The sequence below is a fragment of the Protopterus annectens genome, chromosome 6.part0 (genome assembly GCF_019279795.1).
Source record: "Protopterus annectens isolate FY-2018-M chromosome 6.part0, PAN1.0, whole genome shotgun sequence".
In the NCBI taxonomy this organism is placed as follows: domain Eukaryota; kingdom Metazoa; phylum Chordata; order Ceratodontiformes; family Protopteridae; genus Protopterus; species Protopterus annectens.
This window is the reverse complement of record NC_056737.1, coordinates 512,481,647-512,505,187: the sequence shown is the minus strand read 5'-3', so window position 1 is coordinate 512,505,187 and position 23,541 is coordinate 512,481,647. Positions and strand designations below refer to the sequence as shown.

Here is a 23,541-nt window from a genome sequence, read left to right as displayed (position 1 = left end):
ATAATTGATTTGTAATTCCTAAAGAATAATAATTCAGTGATAGCTAAAATATATTGAGATCACGATAATTTACCATTAGTGTAGCTCACTGTGACAAAGGGAGATACTGCCAGCACAGCTATCTGGAATTTTGTAAATAATTAAAATGTCATTTGTGAATGTCAACATGATCTATATAACATGCTTGTGTTACAAATGTTTTCAAACTGTATGTCATGTGCATATCAAACTAGGTTTGTACAGACGTGTGCTGAAAAGATATTTTGTAAAATACTGAGTTTAAAGATGTATCCCTGCTGGAAGAGAACAGAAATGTACATACACTATTGTAGCTGTTTAAATGTACATAAAGTGGGTTGGGAACCTGGCCTACTCCAACTTACACCGGGGATTCATGCTAACAGTGGGTGCTGTGTATGTGCTCCTATTGGCCAGTGTATGTCGGCCATAAACGCCAATGTTGTGTCCAGTTGCCCACCAGCATAGGAACTGGGAATTTGAGCTATGCTGTTCACTGGTATATTGGCAGGCTAGAATAGCAGATTATAAAATAAAGGTTTTGGATCTGAGAAGTGTCTTATTGAATTTTTACAGATTTTCTACCATTCTCCATGGCAGTGGCACGTTTTGCGCAGTGGGAAAATAGGGTGTTCCACATTTTGACCATTTGTCACACATTTTTAGGGTCTGTGTCCCACATTGGCCTCCTAAGAAGTTGAGACCTATGCCCCCATCCTGCAGCTATAGCCACTTCTCTGTGCATCAAATGCCTGATTTTGGGAAAAAATGGTGCGCATGTAATGAATTTTTCACTTTGTTCCACACAAACAGTAGCCAGACATTAAAGTATTCCATGTTACTTCACAGTAATCCAGCTAAGCCAGAATAATGAGCAAACAACAGTTAGAGATTTTCATTCACAAGCAGCCCCAGCACTGTCTGTTTGAAACTGATTTTGTCTGTGTACATCTCAGACGTCTGACTCTTAGAAATCATTCTCACAACTTTCAGTGAAAGTATCAGAAACAAAACCAAAATATTGGGGAAATAAAGGCCCAAAATCAGGGACAGATTTTTAAATATTGCTCTTACATACTTGCATAGCATTTGCTTATTGAAGGATATGTACTCAGAAACTCGAATCTCTGTCATTATTTAGTAACTGTGACTGTCTACTACAGACCAAAAAAACCCACAATTTTTTTAATGAGTAAAACAAAAATAGAGACCAAGTCAGGGAAATTCATAGCTCTCAACTTACTTCAAGGACAAAAATAATGAAAGTGGGGACAAAAGGTTCAAAATCAGGGAAATGCTTACATATTCTGATTTGCTTAAAGGTTATTAGAATAAAAGGTTTTGTATCAACCTACAGACAGTAATTCACTTAAATGTTAATATTTAACATTGTCAAGTAATTGTGATTTTTCTGAATAAATACAAAACTCTAATGTTTGGCATTATTAACTGTAGTCCTCAGCAATTTAACCGGAAAATCATGGATTTTGTGTGGGACAAGACAGTAAAAACCGCATATTTTGCACCAACATGCATTTTCTGAACAACAAGAAGTACAGAACTCTAATGTTGGCATTATTGACTGACTATAAACTTAAGCAATTTGTCAGAAAAATTAAGGTTTTATGAGGTACAGGGCAAAAATATGAATCAGTACCAGGGATATTTTGCAAAATCAGAGGCAGTTAAGAAGAATGGAGACATTCTGTGAAATTAGGGACTGTTGGCAATGCATACATTTGCAGGGCAAATAGAGTACCTGTTTGCTCTACAAATGTGTCCTCTGGTCATTTGTGGTTGCTTACCAGGATTAAAAAAAAAAAATGTACCTCATATTCTCACTGGCTGCTCCTACTGCTAATATCATCCACAGCAACTGTCCATTTCTCTTCACTGTTAATAATGCATGAATTCTGTATTCCTTGCTGTGTGACACCAAGGAATAGAAAGTCAGCACCACCCCATAGGATGTTATTCAGCAGGGGGGATCTTTCCACCCTTTATTTATTTATTTTAAATTAAAGAAACATATAAATAAAGGGCAGAAAGGTACTCTTATGTGACTGGCAGCCTAAGAGGCTGCCTGTTTCAGCTATGCTTAAGGCTGGCCATAGATGCAGGGCTTAGTTAGGACAGCAAAGTCACTCTGCCATTTCTAAGATACACCGTCATATCTTTTACAGTTCTTTCACTAAAAAACCACATTTACTCCTGCCTTCCTTCATCAGTTAAAAAAAATAGCACTTTCAGTAGAGAATTATGCATGAACATGTCTGTGAAATATTGTGGAGATTGTTTACTATTTATTTCAACTTTTTTGCTCAGTCATTTTTATGTGGCTTATGTGTTTTTATAGTTGTAATAAACATAACTGTTATCCCTTGGTCATCTGCACGTAAGATTCCCTTCATGTATCATTTACGTACACTAGAAAGTCAGTGTTACATTTTCTTGATAAACAGTCCTTAAGATTAAAATTGAGATTAAGGCCACCTGTGAGTTTGCTGAACTCTATCAGTTATAGACTTTGGTCGTTGTTTGTGTAACCAATGCCTCCGTTCTCATTAGTGAGAGCTTGTGTATGATGTTGAGCTACTCTGCAAAGAAAAATGTGCGCCTTTTTTGTTCTAGGATTGCTCACTGGATTTAATTTTTTGTTTAAACATTTTATTGTTTTTCTTTTCAGAGCATACATGACTTAGGTACACCAAAAGACAAGATGTACAGAGAGCTAGACAAGAAGTAGTAGGGTGTCAGAACACTAAGGGAGATTGCAGGCAGCTCCTTTTGCAATATATTTTGCTCAAGTCAAAGTAAGTGTACATATTTGCTCATAAATTCTGTTGTGTTTATTAAAGCCCTTTGAAGTATTCCTGTTTAAAAAATAATACTTTGCATGAAAACTTCAGGCACTCTGCTAGTAATATTAGGATATTCTTCTATGCATGGTATATACTACTGGTAGCTACTTTTTATTTAGAGCTCTATCACAACAAGCAACACAGATCAGTAGTGATGCCTTTTATGGTGTGCGGATAATCTGTTCCTTAACTATGTTGGACATCTTGTTGCCTGTGTTACTGGTTTTCTTGAGCATTGCTTTTGTCTTCCTTCCCTGTCAAAAATGAATGCTATGATGTTTAATTTTATTCCAACCCTATCACTCATTTCTGTCTCAGGACAGAATAGAATCCTGTGGCTAGTCAGGGTGGTTTAGCTGTAGATGGTAATAAAGTCTAACAGTATAACTGATTAATATAGATGTTCTGATATCAAACAAAGGAGGTAAAGGTGGTGTAATCCAAAGGAGGCATTGTAAAATAGTACACCATCATGGATATAATGTCTTAAATAAAAATGTTCATTCAATTGCTTTATATGGGTTTTTGATATCATTTTCATGGTGGGGAGTTTACAAAGACAAATATGAACCCTCATTATATCTAATTCTTTCTTTTATTTTTTTCATCTTTAACTCTCATGTTTCTGTGCCAAAGTGGCTGTCTTGACATGTTTCTAATATTGTCACTGTTTAATATTTTAAAAGAATTATATTTGTTTTTTTTTTCATGAACAAGCTAGTATATGAAATGAAAACAATATGAGTAAAACCTTTTAGTATTTCAGATTTTGTGAAAATAAGTACCCACTCTATGATAGAGAGTGATAAAGCCCTGTCTGCAGCCTAAATGATACAAGTTTGAGTAATGGCCTCATGTACTGGAATAGCCAGGTGGGGGATTGAGGGAAATGACTGACTTATGGCTTGCCATCCTTGGGGAGAGACAATGGTAGTTTATGGTGACCATAACTGCTCCCATGTAAGTGGAGGCTTGCATAACACAGGCTTGGCACTTCCAAGCTGAAAACGCCTGGGTTATATGTCTGAGGGATGGCCATAGGTTGTTGCTGGAGGTGCTCATGTCAGCCAACAGGGAATGCTACAGCTATAAGAGATACACCCCCATATCCAATGCTGTCAGAGATGGATGGTTGCAACAGGGGAGTGGTACTCAGTAGTTCACCAACCTAGGACAGTCACAGTTCATCCTGAAAAAATAAATGGCCTGAGTATGGGGAGGATGACCAAACCCTCAAACCGTTGACATGAGGACACCCTCCCATGGTATACAGACAGAAGAATGAGCATGGACATGGCAGAGGTATCTGCATGGCTGCCTGGATGACAGCTCCCTTTAGTTGGCTCTTCCTTGGATTCAGGTAAGGCCTCTTACCCCTGAGAATGAGTGGGATTAAGTCTTAAGAGGGTGTGCTTGATGGTTGACAGATGTCGTTGAAAAAAGCACTTAGGAAGAAACTTGTATATTAGTTATCTGTGCCATGCTAAGTTTCCATAAATGGGGGTCCCCAACTACATGCTTTGTAAGAAAAGTAGATGCATAAAACAGTCAGGCTTTACAAAAGCAGTTCGCATCAGAAGTGAGACAGGAGTGGTAGGTGATCAGTCTTTCACTCGAGTAATATTGATTCTAAACAAGGAAATGCATTAATTGTTATGTCGTGTGCAGACTGTGATATATTTGTGTAGACACTGTGGATGAGGGGTGAACTTCAGACTATTTTCTAAAAAGAAAATATAAATATAATGTATGTAAACAAAACCCATGTTGCATGGCAAAAATCCATACAATAATAAAAAAAATCCAGATTAGACCAGGGTCTCTTTCTGAACTGAAAGTGCTTTCATTTCGACTTTTTAAAGACTTCGTCATAATAAAAACATCTTCCACACAACCTAAGTAACAGTTTTCATAAATCCCATGTTCAATTTACAACCAATAAATAGCTGACCATTCTGTCAAACAGAAAACATGGTTACATCATTTAGTAAACTACCATTTCAGTTTCAACTGCCATTTTGTATTTATATGATTATTCAAACCAGGTCACCTAGCATACAACCTTACCTACCATTCATATATTTTTTTCATAAGAAGTGCATTGCAATCCCCATCTTTTCCATTCAGATATAGAGCATCAGTAACAAAAAAAGTCTTAAAGGTGTCATTTTATGTCACTGAATGTTCATCTTTATATGTTGCATTATTCATATCATCACTCTTTATTGTATATACACATTTTTATGTATGTGTTGTGACAGCTGTCTTGAAATTTTACCTTCATAGAAAGTACAATGTAAAACAGATGACAATATTCACTGTTTTTGTATTACAGTCATATTTTGAACCTTTGCGTATTCATATAATTCATAACAGATTATCCCATACTGATCTACCTGCCATACTTGAAGAAATCACATCTGTATGTCCCTATTCTACACACTTCTTTCTTTCTTAACACAACCATTTTCCTATCATCATTTTAAGATTTAAACAATTACTACACACATAAAATGGATGCCCTCCCATAATTTTAATCAAATCCGGATAACCTTCCAAAATTTTCCAGTTATTTCATATTATATGTTTGATCAGGTATGTGTTAACACTATGTTCAACTACTGGGTCTGTATCAAATCTGTTGCTGCATTAATATACATTTTCTACCGTCTAAATTGGCTAATGATGTATGATTCTATTGTCAATATTTCCTTACACCTGGAAAAGATGGAAAACACATACTACATTACCTTATTCAGTCTTCTACATTCAAGTCTGAGTACCTCTCCTATCTGCCTTTCTTTTTGATCTCATGTTCATAATTTATATAATGCATACTTTATTCACCATGTCTGTTTTGGTAGACTGTTTCAATTATTCATTCTCCTTTCTGTAAAATATTCCATTTTTTCTCAGTAAAACTACCTGTCCCTGAGTCCAGAAGCTGTTCATGTATATAAAGTTGTCCTCTACAACCTTATTTACCCATGTGAAATAATTGCTCTGATCCATATTTATTCTTTCTATTCTCACTTCAAGAGGCCATGTTAATATAGCTTTAGCACATTCATATTGGCATTCGGAGTATTTCAGATTATTATCTGACTTCGGAGTGGAGTGTGACTTGACATTTTCTTTCCATAAGTCTAGCTTCTGGAACTAAGACATTCTGGCTATCATATCATTAGCAAGTAATATTCCATCAAAACCCCTTTGTCTGCCTCACTAATTGTGTGTGTGTGTGTGTGTGTGTGTGTGTGTGTGTGTGTGTGTGTGTGTGTGTGTGTGTGTGTGTGTGTGTGTGTGTGTGTGTGTGTGTGTGTGTGTGTGTGTGTGTGTATATATATATATATATATATATATATATATATATATATATATATATATATATATGTATCTTCCTTGTTTACCTTTTACAGATGCACACTAATATTTTCTTCAAAGATACCCATCTGTAAGATACAAGACATTCTGCTACTATTCCTTTAATTATGTTTTAAGCCATTCTTCTTGCAGCTTATCATCTGTAAATAATCATGCTATTCAAACAGATTTATTTCCATTGTCACTGCTAACCACTAAGGCTCCCCACAGTCAGTTATAACTGTTTGTTCCACAGTTCACTGGGAATGCTCACAGGGTGTTAGTGTGAGAGGTGTCTGGAAGGGGCCATCATTTGGGCAGATATGAGGGCACTTCGTGTTCTCACCAGCTTAACCTCTCACATGGATTGGGGGAAATGACATCTGTCTACAGTTCCTTTACTTTGTAAGCATACATTATCATATATTTGCTATAATGGCTATCACCAAACAGTGGCTTGTCAGGTGGAATTCCAGAGTCAGAGATAAGTATTCACATAATCCCTCCTCCAAGGTAATTCAGGATTGTGTGTTCTGTTTGCCCTCACAGGCAGGACACAGCCATCCACTACTGTTAGCTCAATCAAGTGTCCAAGTTGCTAAATGAATTTAGGTCAGTTGGGCCATAGTCAGGGCTTTATCCCACTATGCACTATACAGACTGAAGAACCTGAGGAAGAAATTCTGTTTGGTTTGGGTTGAAAGAAATTGCCCTGAAAGGAGATTTTTGTATCCAGTGCTATCTGCAACCCCCTGCACCATGTTTAACACCCAAGAGTCTGAGACAATCTTTTGGCAAAGTAGGCTGTTGAGGACCAGTTTTTGTGACAGATTTGTAGAGATACTGGCCAGAAGGAAGTCAGGGGATGAATGCTGCCATAGTCATTCTGTAGTTTTAGTCTGTCCTTTTTTTTTTTTTTTTTTGAAATGGAAATGACCCATTTCTTATTGTTATTTCCTTCTGGTCATTTCTTTCTAGCTCCTTTTTTGCCAGAAAATGACTATTTTTGTTTGGTTTATGTGGCTTGTGGAACATGAAAAATCTTAGAAACTCCCTGATTCAATTTTCCTCATTCATTAAATTGTTTCAGAATCTGGTAGCATAAGAAGCAAACAACATCTCCTTGACTAAAGCACAATCTACATTTTCAGATGTTACCTCACCACAAACGTTTGGTTACATATCTAGTTCCCCTCAGACTACCTATTTAACAAAGCATAACCTTCCACATTTAAGCCATATAATTAAGAATGCTGAAGGCCAAAGTGAAAGAAGAGAGCATTCTCTTACCTAGGCAGTCCAATGATTTTGTCTTCTTTGTCACCAGGAGAGGGTTAGTGTTTAGGATCAACCTACTGACCATCTGATGAAGTAGTGGATATGGCTGATGCACTTTACACATTTTGTCTGCTTTGTTATGGATAGACAGCTGGGTATCTGGAGGATTACAGGGAGCATTCAACACATTCTGCAAGACTGGCAGTGTAGGAGGAATGGGGGAACAAATGAGGAATATACATTTGTAACAAATCATACTGTTTCCCTAGTTCAGGGGTAACATCATTTTTTTATCAATTTATTCCAATAAAAATATCTCACTCATTCTAGTAATGATCTGCATAAAAGAAAATTCCTCAACAAGAGGGAAAAGGTATTTTCTTCATAGTCAGAGAGTGAGACTTTTGAACATGTTGGAGAAGAAGACATATCTCTGTCATAATCAGAATCATTAGACCCTATTTACTAAGAAATTTCCTTTCAGGGGATGGCCACCTGTAATGGCTTCTAGATACCATGATTCATAACCTTTAATGCATGTCTTGCTAAGGTAAGTAAATCATCTTTTTCAACTGTAATTACTTCTTGAGATAAACAATATTTATTATTTTTTTTTATTGGGAGGTGTCCCTGTGGAAGAAGACCAGCTCAAAGGAGGGATGTACGACCAGTCTAATGATATCTCATCTTGTTTACCCCATGCAGAATCTCCTGTTTATAGTGACTGAAAAGGACTAAAGCAGAGAAAGCCAGAGAGGTAAATCAGGGTTGGCCGAACAACAATGGTCAGTGTAGGTTCACCTACTGTTGGCTGAGGCATAGACTAAGCCCATGGCAAAGGCAAGGGCTGTTCAGTAAGTACTTTTTTTTTTGTTTCTAGGTACATCAAGAGTAGAACCAGTAGGACCAGAGAAAATATCCATGCTATAGCCAAGGAAGTGATGCCAAAAAATGCAAGCAATAATGGAAAGAGTTCATTGGAAGGTAAGTTGTCACCGAGTGTCCACAAACAGCACATTTAAACTTGCATACATATCCCAGCCCCATTCACAACATAAAAAAAAAAACAAACAAGCAAAAAAAAAAAAAAAACAAGCGGCACAGAAATTCGCTGTCAGTATGCCAGTTGAACTCCTTAAATTACTGACAGAAAAACAAATAAAATGGAAGGGAGGTTGTCACAAAGTGTACATAAGAACTTCATTGCTAAACTCATTCCTATTCATCCTAAACTAACTATATTAATCCCTAAATTAAAAATTGACACAAGAAAAGCATTTTTTTTCACAAAAAGAGCCCCCAGTTAGTTAAATAACACTAACATCTAGAAATAGCAGTCATTGACAGGAAACTTCCAGCATTGATATAAAAAAATACTGGGTTTCTTCAAGGGGAAATAATGCTTTTATACAGAACATAAAATTAAATACAATTTCCTTAAAAGGACAATAGTTCCTCTGGAGAGGGGTGCCCCATTATGAATTATCTACCAGAAACAAAGCTGTATTTAATTTTCACCTCATGTAAAGTCCCAAAGATGCTTCTCAAGGCAGCAAGAAAGTACTGAAGAAGTCTTCACTCTTGACTGCCGATTTCCCTTCAAGGGGCTAGTCAGTCAGTCAGCAATCAGAGTTAAGGTGTGGGGGAGCCAGAGCTTTTTGAAGCTGGCTGGTTGTTGTTCCTTGAGCAGGGAAATAAGCCATATAACCCAAAGGCTATATCAGCAGTGAGGATTGCAGTCATCTACTGTTATGCATACATCTGCTTAGCTGGGTACTGTAGTGGCACTCATTACAACTATAATACTTGATGTTAACACAAAAAATACATAAATAAATAAATGGCCAAATAGTATCTAGACAAACACAAAATAGGATCCAAATAGACACTAAGCAGTATAACTTTGGATATGACAGGTTACCTTTCTATAAAATGATACAACACACCATTCAGTACTTACTTCACAAGGTATCACAGAATAGGGATGCTCAACATTTGTTGTGACTTATCAATCTTCACATTTCAAACTTTTTCATGAAAATCTTAAGTGTCTTGACTTTAGGAATTACTACTGCCTATGGTCATCGGCAGTTTCCTTTAATAGTTGCTCAAAACATAGTCATGGGTTTAGTAACAGAGCCTGATGCTACTATAATTGGACTTAAGGGAGTATATTGACAGATCAGTGCACATTAGGAATTCCAAAAATAATCTGCCATTTCAGCTGTAATTACACCTCATAATATCATTTTATTTATCATGGATCTTTCAGAATGTAACATTCTGTTAACAACTTGTTAAAGCCAAGAAGTTTGTGTCTCACTTCAGCAGATAACATACCTACCACACATTTCTCATACTGCTTAGTGTCCATGACTACTCCTACACCCCACCCTTGTCCACCTTCATAATTCTGAGCTTATTCCCCATTCTAAATTCCATAAAGGCATTTCTTAGTCGAGTACTTAAATTATAAAATTCCATATCTAGTGACATGCTCAGTATCTCTCTAATATCATTTCCATAACCTTATTTTAAAGGTGACACGGGAGTGGGTAATGCAAGATTAAATGTACTAGGTTTTGTACAAATTTTGTAGATATCACTTGCATTATCATCAGAATTAATTTTCACAAACAATAAGTGCAATCAAAAGGTAAACTAAAAATGTTGATACTGTACTTATAATGTTAACCAAAGAAGCACATTTTAATGGATAAACGCTACCCCTTTTGTAATACTTCATAAAATTATAGGCCAATAAGCCTCTGTTTATGTATAAAATTATACTGAAATGTTAGTACAAAGACAGCAGATGAGGCACATGCATATTTTATCCAACCAGTTATTTAACTGAGATATGTAAACAGAAGTCAAAACCATGAGGATTTTATATTTGATTTAGCTGCATAAGGAGACGACTTAGCAATAGTTCTGGTAAAAAGGTAGCATTGTTTTGTTGAGAGGGATGATTTCATTCTGATGTTAAATATAGATGAACAATTACTAGAATAAGATGGAGCTAAGTAATGGGGATGTTATAAGTGCAGGACCGTTTTGCTGACAGGTATGTTGTCAATGAGATTTTAAACAGCAGAGTTTTCTGATGTTTGTTAGGAGAGAGCTCTACAGTTTATCAATTTCTACAGAGTATAGGTAGTCACTGTTATGATTTTTAGATTTTTGAGGAAGCATGAAGTGTTGGTTACAGTTCTTTGTGGGGTGAGTACTATATAAATAACTGTCTGGTGGAACAGCATTTGTCTAGATTGTAGAGGATGTTGTTGGAAATTATATGAAATGGACTTGTTGAAATGTCAAACTGATACTGAATTAATTATAGTGACATGCATCAGTTTGGTTTTACTCAAAAGACAATTTACTATAACAGGACTTATTTCCTTCTTTTCAGATGTGGTATAACAAATCGTATTTCCTTCCGATGTGGTACAGGCAATTTACAGCAGTGTAACAGTAGATGTATTTCTGGACCTTGTCAAGGCATTGGGGTGAATTTGTAATGTTACTGTGATGTGTACCCTTAAGCAGTGCTGCACAGTCATCCAACACAAAGGCATGCAACACCATGAAGGGATGGCCCCTTAGGTATGTTGAATGCTAATGAGGTGATCTGGAGAGAGGCATATGCTAATTAGCCATGTGCTCTTTCCCCAGAATGGCCATCAAGAAAGCATCTATTTGGCCAAGCAATTTAAGAAAGCACTCAGCTGTTGGATGAGTACAGCCATCCCTACCACATTGTGGTAGCAAACACAGCCAAAAGGCTGTGTTCAGTTGCATAGAAAAAACATGGTGGGGGAAACGCTAGACACCAGGGCTTTCTTTAAAACTGCCATAATAGCACTAACATCAAAATGGGAATCCAGGTAGTGGGGAGAACTACTGGTTATTACGTATTAATGTTCAAAGTGCTGTACTGACAACAATGTTGCTATGGGGACCTGGGTTGGGGGCTTAACTAGGTCATCAAGGATATATCAGTATACTGCCTTACCAGAACCAACATTACTACTCTACAATGGTGTATCATCGCCGTCACTACTGGGACTGGGGTGGAGTGGACCACTGGACACTAAGTAATGCTTTAAGTTCTGTAATAATACCAGTGGTAGTAAACTGATTGGGCAAGGGAAACCAATGGACTCCAGGGAATCCTTTAAGCATCGTAATGGCACCAATGGTATTAAGAGAATTTGGGGTGGTGGAGAGAAGTACCACACACCAAGGAATACTTTGTGTTTTAATGATGCCAACAGTAGTATGGGCATCAGAAGGGAACCACTGGACACCAGGGAATGCTTTAAGCACCATAATGGCACCAATGGTCATTCAGGTATTGAAGGTGAATGAACCACTGCACAACAGGTATACTTTAAGTACTGTCCCAACACCAGTGATAATACGAGAATTCTCACTGGGGGGGAACCACTGAACACCAGAGAATGCTTTAAGTGCTTTAATGACACCAGTGGTCATTCAGGGATTGGGGTGGGGGAACCACTGCACAACAGGAATACTTTAAATACCATACCTGCACCAATGGTAGTGCAGGAATTCTCACAAAGGGGAGCCACCGGACACTAGGGAATGCTTTAAGTACTGTACTGGTATCAAAAGTAGTACAGACATTGAGAGGGGGTGGGTGGAGTCACTGAATACCAGGAAATGCTTTAAGTACTGTAGTGGCACCAAAAATAGTATGGGCATTGGGAGTGGATGCATGGAACCACTGGATACCAGGGAATGCTTTACGTGTTTTAATGTAACCAATGGTCATTCATGGATCGGGGTGGGGAACCAGTGCACAACAGGAATACTTTAAGTACAATCCCAGCACTAATAGTAGAATGGGAATTCTCACTAAGAACCCCTGGACACCAGGGAATGCTTTAAGTACTGAAATGGCACCAAAAATAGTATGACGATTGGGAGGTTGTGGGTTGAACCACTGGATACCAGGGAATGCTTTAAGTTCCATAATGACACCAATGGTAGTACAGGGATTGGGTGGTTGGAGTGGACCACTGGACACCAGGGATAAAGTGAAGTGCTGCAGTGGCACTAAATTCATATGGGTGGGGGGGAACTAGATGACCAAGGATAACTCTTCAAAATGGCACAATTGCAGCAGCATTCCAGCAGGATTGGGGCTGGAAGGATATGCTTGACCACCAGGTCCTAATACATATGTATGCATTAAGAGTACTAAAGTATTACTGAGGTGGGGGATCCATTGGAGGGTAGGGACAAGTAAAGGGACTATGGTGTTTGTGTATGTGTCTATGTGGGTGTGTGCATGTGTGTGCGTGTGCAAGCATGTGCGTGCGTGTGCGTGCATGTGCGTGTGTGTGCGTGTGTGTGCGTGTGTGTGTGTGTGTGTGTGTGTGTGTGTGTGTGTGTGTGTGTGTGTGTGTGTGTGTGTGTGTGTGAAAGAGTGAGTAGAGGATGGATTTCACAGCCTTCATGAGCAGCAGGTTACTAGGCTGAGCTGCACATCACAGTAGTAACTGTGATTCAGGAAACATGTACATTAACCAATAAAGAGATCTTACCTTATCTTGGCTAGCATGTTTCTGAATCACAGATGGTCATGTTGAGCTGGAAGGGTCTTACAGCTAATGCTAGGAATTTGTGAGATTAATTCCATTCCACATTCTTCCATTTTATCGGCAATTGATAAATGGGCGTTTATTGGTTTCATTATTATTCTTCCATTTTATTAGCAATTGAGAAATGGGCATTTATCAGTATCATTCTCATTCTTCCATTTTATTAGCAATTGAATAATGGGCATTTATTGGTTTCATTACTAGGGAACAGCGAGTCAGTTGGAAGGTAGAAGACCTAAAGTTTACTTATAGAGAGTAAAGTCTAGAGATTATGAAGTTTAAGTTGATAGAGGAATGCCACAGAGTTTGGTTTTGGGAACATTTTTATTTCATGTATGTATGTCCACCTTCCCTCAGTCTGGTAAATGTTGGTGTGACATCCCCTCCTTTAAGCCAGTAATCAAGGAGCCTGAATCCTTACCACTGACACTGGTGAAGGATGTTCAACTGGAACAAAAGTAGATGCACACAGTATTTCCAGTTGCACCTCTCTGCATCAAATACAGTTTCCCTTAAGAGCACACAGGGAACACACTCTGTCCAGGGACTGGGTTTAACTCTCTTTCTCTCTCTCTCTCTCTCTATCTCCAGGCCTCCAAGAAGACTCCCCAGTGACACATCTGTAGAGTTGAGTCCTCAGCCAAGTATCCAAACCAAGCCCTCCACCACTCTCTCTACAAAACCAGTGCCCTGTGTCCCTCCAAGAGCTGATACACACATTCTTTGAGATTTGATTTTCACACACAGACACACCTGGGAAAGGCTGGCACAGATTTACCAGCTATGCCCCTCTGCCCAGACTATAAGGTAGCTACTGCCACCAGCCACTCCAAAGCCAGCTACTGTAAGGCTCTTATAAAGGAACCTAATTATACTGAGTGAAATTATTACTAATACAATGGTGGTGGTGCTGCGGTAGCACTGCCGCCTCACAGTAAGACGTTGTCCCATTCGATTCTCAGCTAGAGCGTCTTCTGTCTGGAGACATGCATGGGCATACCTTCATTGAAGGTTGTGCATCAGGGCTGGCAACTTGGCACGTAAAAATCTACTGCCAATCATTAGCGGACCGGAGTTTCACTGTGGCGACCCCTAACTGGGAAAAGTCAAAAGACACAACAACAAATGGTTGCATTTGCCCAATGCAATAAGGCTTTCAGGAACAGCCATAGTGTCACTAAATAAATATAAATACTCTCAAAGATTAAAATATTTTCTAAAGGACCAGCCACAATGAGAAGTTTAAATATATTTAAAAATAAACAATAAGCAAACATGAAAATACTAAATATCTATTTACAATAAACACCAGAGTTTCAGCTACAGGAAATATTAAAAAATAACACAGATGGCTAAATTTGCACAGTTACAGAAAAACAGTACTTAACTAATCTCACTATATTTTCCTGCCTGATCTAAATAATTACTATTCCCTGGTTACTTACTAGAGCAAGGCAAGATGAAGTGGGTGAGTGATCCTTTTATGTCAGGTTTCAAAAACAGACTGCCTTGAGACTTCTGGTCCCATTTAGTATTAAAACATCATTTTAGTTCTGGATTACAGAATGACGTCACACACATCTGTTCCTCTGACTTCTGGTTCCCATAATACCTCACTTTACTAGAAACTAAACCAGAATTTAGCACATGTGTGTTATCATACACAAAGATAGCTTTGCTAAGATTTGTTGCAGCTTCTGGAAATCATAAAAAAATTCAAACTTCCATGCTTATAGAGTAGCAATTCCTTCATCCCCATGGACAATACAGAAGGCTTCCTAGTAAAGACTTTTTGTCTCTGGCTGCATTGAAACCTGTGAGATACAATCTTATGTCTTATGCCAAGTAATTTAATTTCAAACTGTTTTTCAAAGTTAGCTGGACTGAGGTTAACCTCTTATCTTATAGTATCCTCTGTTACAATGTATTCATTTCAATAGTTACCATACAGTCTGACATACAGGTATACTTATTTTTCTGTCCAGCAGGACCCAATATTGGTACATTTTTTAACACAAGTAACATTGCAAATAAATTTTCCACGCAAGCCATTGGACAAATCAGTTTGATATACAAATGACATATAATTCTTTACAAAACTCCAGTTAGCTATGCTGGCATATGTTACACATCTACTGCCCTACTTCATCTTGCATAGCTGGCAATACCTCACATTGTCACAGTTGGCTTGCAAATTTTGTAGACCATGACAAAGTGGTTAAAATGATTTCATCAACAGAGGATCAATTAGGTATGCAGAATTATCTTGACAAATTATTTTTATGGGCACAAAGTAATAGACTATAAATCAATGGCAGCAAAGGTAATGTCATGCATAAAGGTAACAAAAACCCTGTGTGTCCATATAGTTAATATACAATGCAATAATTTCAAGTTTAAAGGAGTCTGATTATCTGGGAGTAACATGTGATGCTGCACTATAGTTCAAATGACATGTGGGGAAGTACTAAAGAAATGATTTGTTCCAGTAGTTTGTTGAGATGAAAAAGAAAGTGATATTATCAGTATTTAAGTGCATAGTTGAACAATGGTTTGGAATATGGGACTGTTTGTATGTGTATGGTAATAAAGAAATAACTAGATTAGAAAGAATTCAGAAGTTCTTCACAAAATGCATTAGTGGTGCATGTGACACCAGGGAAATACTGCCAGAACAGCTATCTGGAATGTTGTAAATAATTATATGTCACTTTAAAATAGTAATATGATTTATATAGAAATGTAACACTACCAGCCCAACTATCTGGAATTTTGTAGATAATCATGTGTCATTTGTGAATATTAATATGAATCATGTGATTGTCTTGCAAATGTAAGAGAGCTATATGTTACGTGGATATTAAACTACTGGTGCAGTGAACTTTATGTTATGTACTGAGCTTCAAGAATATAAGCACAGTGCACCCTACTGGAAAAGAACAGAATGTTTTATGATTGTGCTTATCTCTCAGTTTCTCTGAAGGAGACAGGATGTCTAGAGCTAAAAGTTTTTTTTCTATTGTCTTGAAACAGAAATATTTACTATGCTTAAAATGTAAAGTGTTTTTATTGCTCTGTGACTTTCTAGCAGCTGCACATATGAGTTATGTATTTTTGGTACAGAGGTGCTAATTGCTAAGTATCTGTTTAGCCTGGGAACTGAAGGCAGGTGACAAAGAGTGATGTAATCTGAGATAACCCAACAGTAATGTTGATTATTAATTTATTTTATTTATTTATTTTATTTTACATTTGTAAATTTAAGACTTTAAGAATTTAAGAACTCTCTCAGAGACAGGGCATTTGTATTTGTCTTTGGACCTGGGAACATCCCTCATGAGCACTTGCCTTGCTAATAGTAAGTAGTCAGGGTACAGTAATCTCTGCTTGATATAGATAGAATATAGTAAAGATTAGTTTAAATGTTTTCTGTATTTATTTGAGACTGTCCTGCAATTTTGTTTTAAAATATTTCTTGTGATTCTGAACTCTGTAGTCACTGTGTTGAGTTATTGAGTATTGTGCTGTTCTTTATTATTTATTTATTATTAAATATATTTAAACCTTTTAATTGTGGCTGGCTTGTTTAGAGATACTTAAGCTCTTAGAGTACTTGCATATGTATTTGGTGACACTATACAGGCCACTCCAATAGCCTTGAAAGTCTTAGTCATACTTGCCATTTGGATAATAGTAACATTACGCAGTATGATTGGTCACCCTTTGTAAGGGCCTTATAGTAGCTGATAAAGAGCTGGTTGGTGGCAGTGATAACTACCTTTTAGTCTAGGTAGAAGGGGACATAGCCAGTAAACCTGTGCCAGCCTTTCCCAGGAGTGTGTGTATGTTTGTATATAACTCAAATCTCAAAGTGTATGCGTCAGCTACTTGGGCAGGGACACGAAGCACTAGTTAGACAGAGAGGGTGCTGGAGGTTTTGGCTTGACCACTCGGCTGAGATCTTTACCCTATAGCTGTGCCAGTGGGGAGTCTTATTGGGGATCTGGAGAAGGAGGGGGAAACCAGCCCCAGACTGACTGTGATCTCTCTGTGCTCTTAAGAGAAATTGTACTTTACTGTGTGTGTACTTGTCATCCTCCCAATGTGTATGTCCCTCACTGGTGCTAGTGGTGAGGATTGAAGCTCCTTGATTACTAGGCTAGTGCAGAGGCATTTCAGTGCAAATACTTAAAACATGAATAGTGTTTAAAGAAGTTCTTTTTCATCCTAGGTTATTGAGAGAGGATCAAATTTGGATTTACAGTAGTCAAAATGATAAATTTACTGAATACAACTAGGAGATTAGCTTGTTAAATCATAATAGATGTAATAGACAGTACCCCTCTCCCATTCTTTTTAGCTTTGTCCTGATTCTTGAACAAAGAAGTTGAGAGCTATGGATTCACAATTCTCATCTACACTGGCAGTGAACGCATTAACTGGATTACTGACTGGAATCATACGTATGTTTTTCCTTTGCCAGAGTTATCAAGATTTTAATATTTTGTAATGCTTAAAAATATTATTCCATTCCATTATCCTGCTTATACCTCTTTTGATGAGCATGTGCATATTTTTTTCTTTCAGCCTTGCTTCTTGTCAGTTTAGTATTATTTCAAAGTTTGCCACTATAGCCTTTCATTTTATTTATTAATAGTTTTTCAGTCCTGTTTAAAATATGTCTTACTGATGATTGGGAATCATAGATATCTGTCTCTATTTTGATCAGAGTTTCTGTGGAATAAGTCTCTTGAGACGTTTACACTTAGGACTCTAAATTCTATTTATGCTATGAAGGAGTACACTGTTAATGTGGCCATTTCATCAGTGCTATGTCTCTGTAGGTCTCAAATGAGAAGCTCAGTGATATACCATAGCAAGGACTCAAAAGATGACTTTTGAGAAAAAAGCAGACGCGAAAGAAAGAAAGAAAGAACATATGTTTGAATTACTAATATAAGCTTTCTCTTATTTTAGTTTAAGTTACATGAATCATTTATTGTAGTGCTGTGACATGACCTTCTTATCTAGTCTTTTGCAAAAAAGGGTTACATCATTGCACTTTTCTCAGCAGGACATTTCTTAACACAGCAGGTATGGAGCCTTGTAAAATGACTAAGGACAGTGAGTTGACAGAGTAGCATTGTGAACTGGTAGTTTTATAAAGACATCTTTATGGAAGGAATACTGACTATGCAGTTACAAAGTACAGAATAAGATGGTGGGAAATATAGTACTGTATGTAGATGTGCATTTTAATAGGATCCTGAAGTGTTAGGAAACCACGATGCGTCTGATGATGCCAATTCTCTCCACAAATGCAGGTGTCTTCAGTAAAGATATATCAAAAGCACTATCAAGTTTTAAACACCTTCTGTAGCTTGCTGTTGCACCATTTATAATCACAAAATGAAATTAGTTTCTGTTTTTTCTGCTGTACTGTTTTGCCATTTGACTGGATAGTGCCATATTTAGGGAGTAGAAAGCCTGCATGAGTTGATAGTGTAGTATGTCTCATTTTACTTGTGGATTGTTAATATTGTTAATATTGACTTTGCTTATTTTTTGCCTGTGATCACTGTAGACTTGTAACATATTATTTGTAATGGTTGCTGTAGAATTATAAATTAGTTCTTTGTGTTGATGGCCTGTACTCATCCGGGTGTTTTTCTATGAACTGTAATTAATTCTTCAGCTGCTGTGTTTAATGATCCCATTGATTTTTTTCCACCATGACAGGTCAACTGACCAGTGGTCTTGAGAAACGTAAAGTGATCAGTATAAGTGAGCAAAATGTGTCACTATACCATGTGGGCACTAGAGATTTGTTTTCTTTATAGTCTGGGTGGCATAGTTAAATACCAATGTCAGTGTTGTGTGTTTTCTTTGCTCCTGTTTCAGTAATGACTAATGACAGGGTAAGGCAGTGCATACAGCTTACCTTGACCTGGCCAAGGCCTTTGATACTATTCCCCACACAGGTATCATTGATAAACTCACCAAGCTAGGCATCAGTCCTTACATCACTGGATGGGTTGCAAATTGGTTCACAGACAGGACCCACAGAGTGAAAGTTGCAGATTCCAAGTCAGACTGTCAACCAATCATGAGTGGAGTCCCACAGGTCTTGGTCCTGGGCCCTCTCCTGTTTGGCATCTACTTCTCAGAAGTCCATGCCAACACAGAAGGACTCTGATTGACCAAGTTTGCTGATGACTGCAAGCTAGGAGTCATTATCAACTCCCCATGTGACACAGACATCCTAAAAAAGGGCCTCTCTGAGACCAATGAATGGTGTTGGAACCAAAGACTGAAGCTTAATGCCAAAAAAATGCGTTATCATCCCATTTGGAAAAAAATCAGTTCCCACAAATTACCACATTGATGGGAGCCCACTGAAAACTGAAGAGGCCATAAAAGATCTGGGCACTCAGGTCGACAGCCACCTCACTTTTGACCACCACATTGCCACTGTAGTCAGAAAGTCCTTCTACATGGCACATCTTATAGCCAAAGGTTTCGCATCCAGGAAGAAAGAGGACATCATCCCTCTCTACTCATCCCTCATTAGACCAATCATCGAATACAACACCCCATTTGGCATGTACCTGACCAGTCACCTACAACAGCTGGGAGAGGCCACAAAAGTACCTCAAAAAAAGGATCCTAGGCCTTAAACACATGTCCTACATAGACAGACTCAAGAAACTTCAGCTGTTCTCAGTCTCTTTTCATCTACTTAGTGGTGATCTCTTCTTGACTTACAAAGCCATGTCCGACCCAGCCTTATTTGAAATGCTACACCTAAAGAAATCCCAATCCCCCAGCGCCACATGCTCCAGAGATCACTACCTCATTACCACAATTAACAGAACATGCTGGAGGGACAGGTTCATCTCCCAAAGACTACCCATACTCTGGAATAAGCTTCCCATTTATGTCAAGCAGAGCACCTCACTGGCCCTCTTCAAGAGAAATCTTGACAAGTGAATGGGTAGCAGAAAGTTCACCCCAGGGATCACTCCAGTTGCCCTGCTGGTTAGGGGCACTGTGAACTAACATCGGGTGGCATGGTGCCTGGGCAATTTTTTTGGGCTAGGCTTATAAAGGCTCCAGGGCCATTGGCCTAGTGCACACACACCTATGAACCTATGACAAGGTCATAGTTAAAAGAGGATTATTCCTAAAGCCAGACCCAGGCAAACAGAATTCATCAGCACAGATTGTTCTGACAGAAATAAGTTAAGTGAAAACAGTTCAGGAGACCCAAAAGTAAATATTTCACAATTGTGATGTGCTTCAGGCTGTGAAAGATTTTTGTATAAAGATGTTTTTATTTTGGGGGGGTAGGGGGTTCAGCAGTCTGAAAAATAAGATCCAGTTTAAACAACAGTTATCTTAACTGCAATCTGAGAATAGCTTTCCCTGAAATATATCTTTAGGTGGTTGTATTTCTGCTGTTAATTAAGCCACCGTGGCACATACTGATGCCAGACTTTTCCATGGTTCACTGCGCATTCTAGTGTGCATGACTTCCTTAATGATGTCCACCAAAATGGCTACACAAAAGGCCACCATTGGCTCACAGTACCAGCAGTAAGAATTACCAGAAATGTCTTCATTCAGTTACTTTATAGACTTTTTTATAACATCTCCCATGTCTTCAAAAACAGACATTTTGCACAGCTGACAGGAATCATGCTGTCTAATTACAATGCAGTTTCATGTCAGAAGTCTTCCTAAGCAACATCATTAAATGAAAATTTAAAAAAATATACTTCAGTTAAGTTTTTCAGACATAAAATTAACAAAATATGTAATGAAACCTTAAAAACAATCTAAACACAGCTTGCTATCATCCTGTATGAAGAGACTACAGTTCTGTCTTTTTTGCTCTTTAATGCTTTTGAAGAAGAAAAACAGTTTACTGCACCACATATACCATGGTTTAATCACAATAGTCCTTAACATACTGGTGTAGATTGCAGTGAAAATTACTCCCTTGTGGTCAGAGTTTTTTGCTTCTTTGGAAACAACAGTCAGGAGTGCACACAACTATAATACACAGCCGTACTCTGGATTATTGTTTAATTATACAATGACCCCCATTAATATTACAAAATGTGCATCATGATTGGCCAGCTTGCCCGTTGTAAATCCCACAATATACTAATGGAAAAAGGTCCGGTTGCCCGGACTTTTTTCCGTTGATATAAAATGTTCAAAACATTTATTTTTAACAAATAAAAAAAAAAAGAAAAAAAATGGAGCAACGGAGACTTTCTTTCCTCTGTTGTTTCCGTTTCAAAGGATTGATGTATTGGGTATGCGTGGGATGCAAGTCCCATACGCATGCTCATTACATCAAAACAAGGAAGCAGTGTACCACAACCAGGGGAAGAACAGTAATGTGCCATTATACAAAGACATTATTTAAGAAAAGTACGTTTTTTTTTTCTTAAATAATGTAATTGAATAATAGCAATAACTCACTCTGTGGTTGTGGTATATTGAAATTTACCCTCGCTTGGCTTTATTTAATCACTCGGGCTTCACCCTTGTGATTAAACCACACAAACCATGGGTAAATTTTCAATATACCACACCACATCATCAGTTATTGCTTAATTAAACAATGGAGAGTAAATCATGCATGATTAGCTCCAGTCTGGATAACCATATTGCTTAATCTGTTGTTCTGATTGGATGTGTTCAAGCAGAACTCCTACTGAAGTGCAAAAGCATGCTGATTTACTCATTTAGAAACAAATGCAGTTTAGCCTGCTGAAATGCTGAATCTGTAAGTTACTCCTGACAACACATGTATATGAACATTAGCAGTATAATGTTAAAACAATACATATATAAACTACAAATTCAGAAGCAGGTGCAAGCCAGCAATATATCTTTTAAAAGCCATAGGAAGTGGTTGGGTTGCTAGCCTCCTCATCAAATGAAATCTCAAACAAATTTGGCAGAAAGGCATGATTAAACTAATGGCAATATGTGTACTACTGAACTTTAACCTTAATACTTTGAGTATACAAAGAGAGAGAGAAACATGCCTTAAACAACACTTGAAGGATGCTTGATGAAGGAATGTAATATTTTCGTTTTAAATAAAAAGAAGCAGCCCTTCTGTGTAAAGCTCTCTCAAGTATTAAAGGCACAATTCAAACAAATGTAGCAGATGGTCTAGTATCAGTTACTGCAGTACAATACATCTTAATTATTCTTGACATTAATATCACAAACAGAAAAAATAACAGACAATATGCATATGCAGCATGAATGTTCACTGTTCTGCATGGGCTGTCCCACCGTGTGACTGCTGAGCAAAACTTAATTTCCCACATGCACAGTACCATGTGACTGAAACAAAAACTACAAACCAGGACATTTTCAAAATTAAATGTTACAGAAAGCATAGTCATGATATATGAAAGGAACAGTGACCCCTGGTGGGAGAGTGAGGATTTATTTTGTAGGGCTTAATTTCTTTAACTTTGGTAGGAGGGAGGGTGGTCTGGACCAAGTCTACCATTTGTGAGTGAGTTTCAAAATAACCTGCACTGCTGCATTGGGTTTTGGAGAGTTGCTGTAAAATAACGTTCCTTTGTTTCTGTAGTTTAACAGAAATTCTAACTTGTGTGCAAGTCTGTAGGAATATTTTTAATAAAATATCAACTATTTCTTATATGTTGTACAAAATGCATTCATTTTCTTTCAAAAATGTATTTGTTTACACACTTTCTTATTTATATACTTATTTATTAGTGTTTGTTAAATGAGATTGTCCACCTTGGGGGTCCCATAGAACTTTCATTTTTTTCTTGCTGAATATGTAGCTGTAGGCTGCTTCTGTTACATAAATATTTATACCTTCGGACCTTGGACCCCAAGGTGTCTTTTGACATTTTGTCAGCTTTGCATCTGATATAAGTGCATAATAGTAATACATGTGCAGTGTTATACTCAGAAGTCATTTGGGTTTTAGAACTTTCAACCATTATCTTTTATCTTTTATATATTTTATGTTTCTTTCAGTTTGCTAGAAGGTGTTTTGAAGCATGATTTCTTAAATGGCCTGGCACTACTTGTTTGAGACTCTCTGCCTCTGGCTGCATCTTCAGCATAGTTTACATTTCTGTATTTAGTGAGCAGCATTCATCAGCTGCAATTTCAGTCATGTGTTATGTGACTCGAAAATATTTTGAGGATTGGAGATTGATGCACTGTCTGAATGAAAACTGTTGTTGAAATCTGGTATAATATTTGCACCGTGAAAACTTTCAAGATAGTGCTAGAAAAAAACAAAGAAGAAAATGATGATAATGCTACGTAGTTGAGTTACAACCTGAGGCCTTCTAAAATACTAACATAAATGAAGT

At 37.6% G+C, this 23,541-nt stretch overlaps 1 protein-coding gene across 7 annotated transcripts in view; it reads left to right on the top strand.

Moving 5' to 3' along the window:
* FAM110B (family with sequence similarity 110 member B) overlaps positions 1-23,541 on the top strand; it is a 731,362-nt gene that overhangs the window by 625,488 nt on the left and 82,333 nt on the right. For 4 of the 7 annotated variants that reach the window (XM_044074229.1, XM_044074227.1, XM_044074230.1 and 1 more), the window contains one exon: positions 2,705-2,831. The exons of 2 other annotated variants lie outside the window; for them this stretch is intronic. The gene's annotated coding sequence lies outside the window, so the exon portion shown is untranslated. Of the gene's footprint in view, positions 1-2,704; positions 2,832-17,510; positions 17,614-23,541 lie in introns of all 7 variants that reach the window. One more of the 7 variants, XM_044074231.1, reaches the window with a different exon arrangement.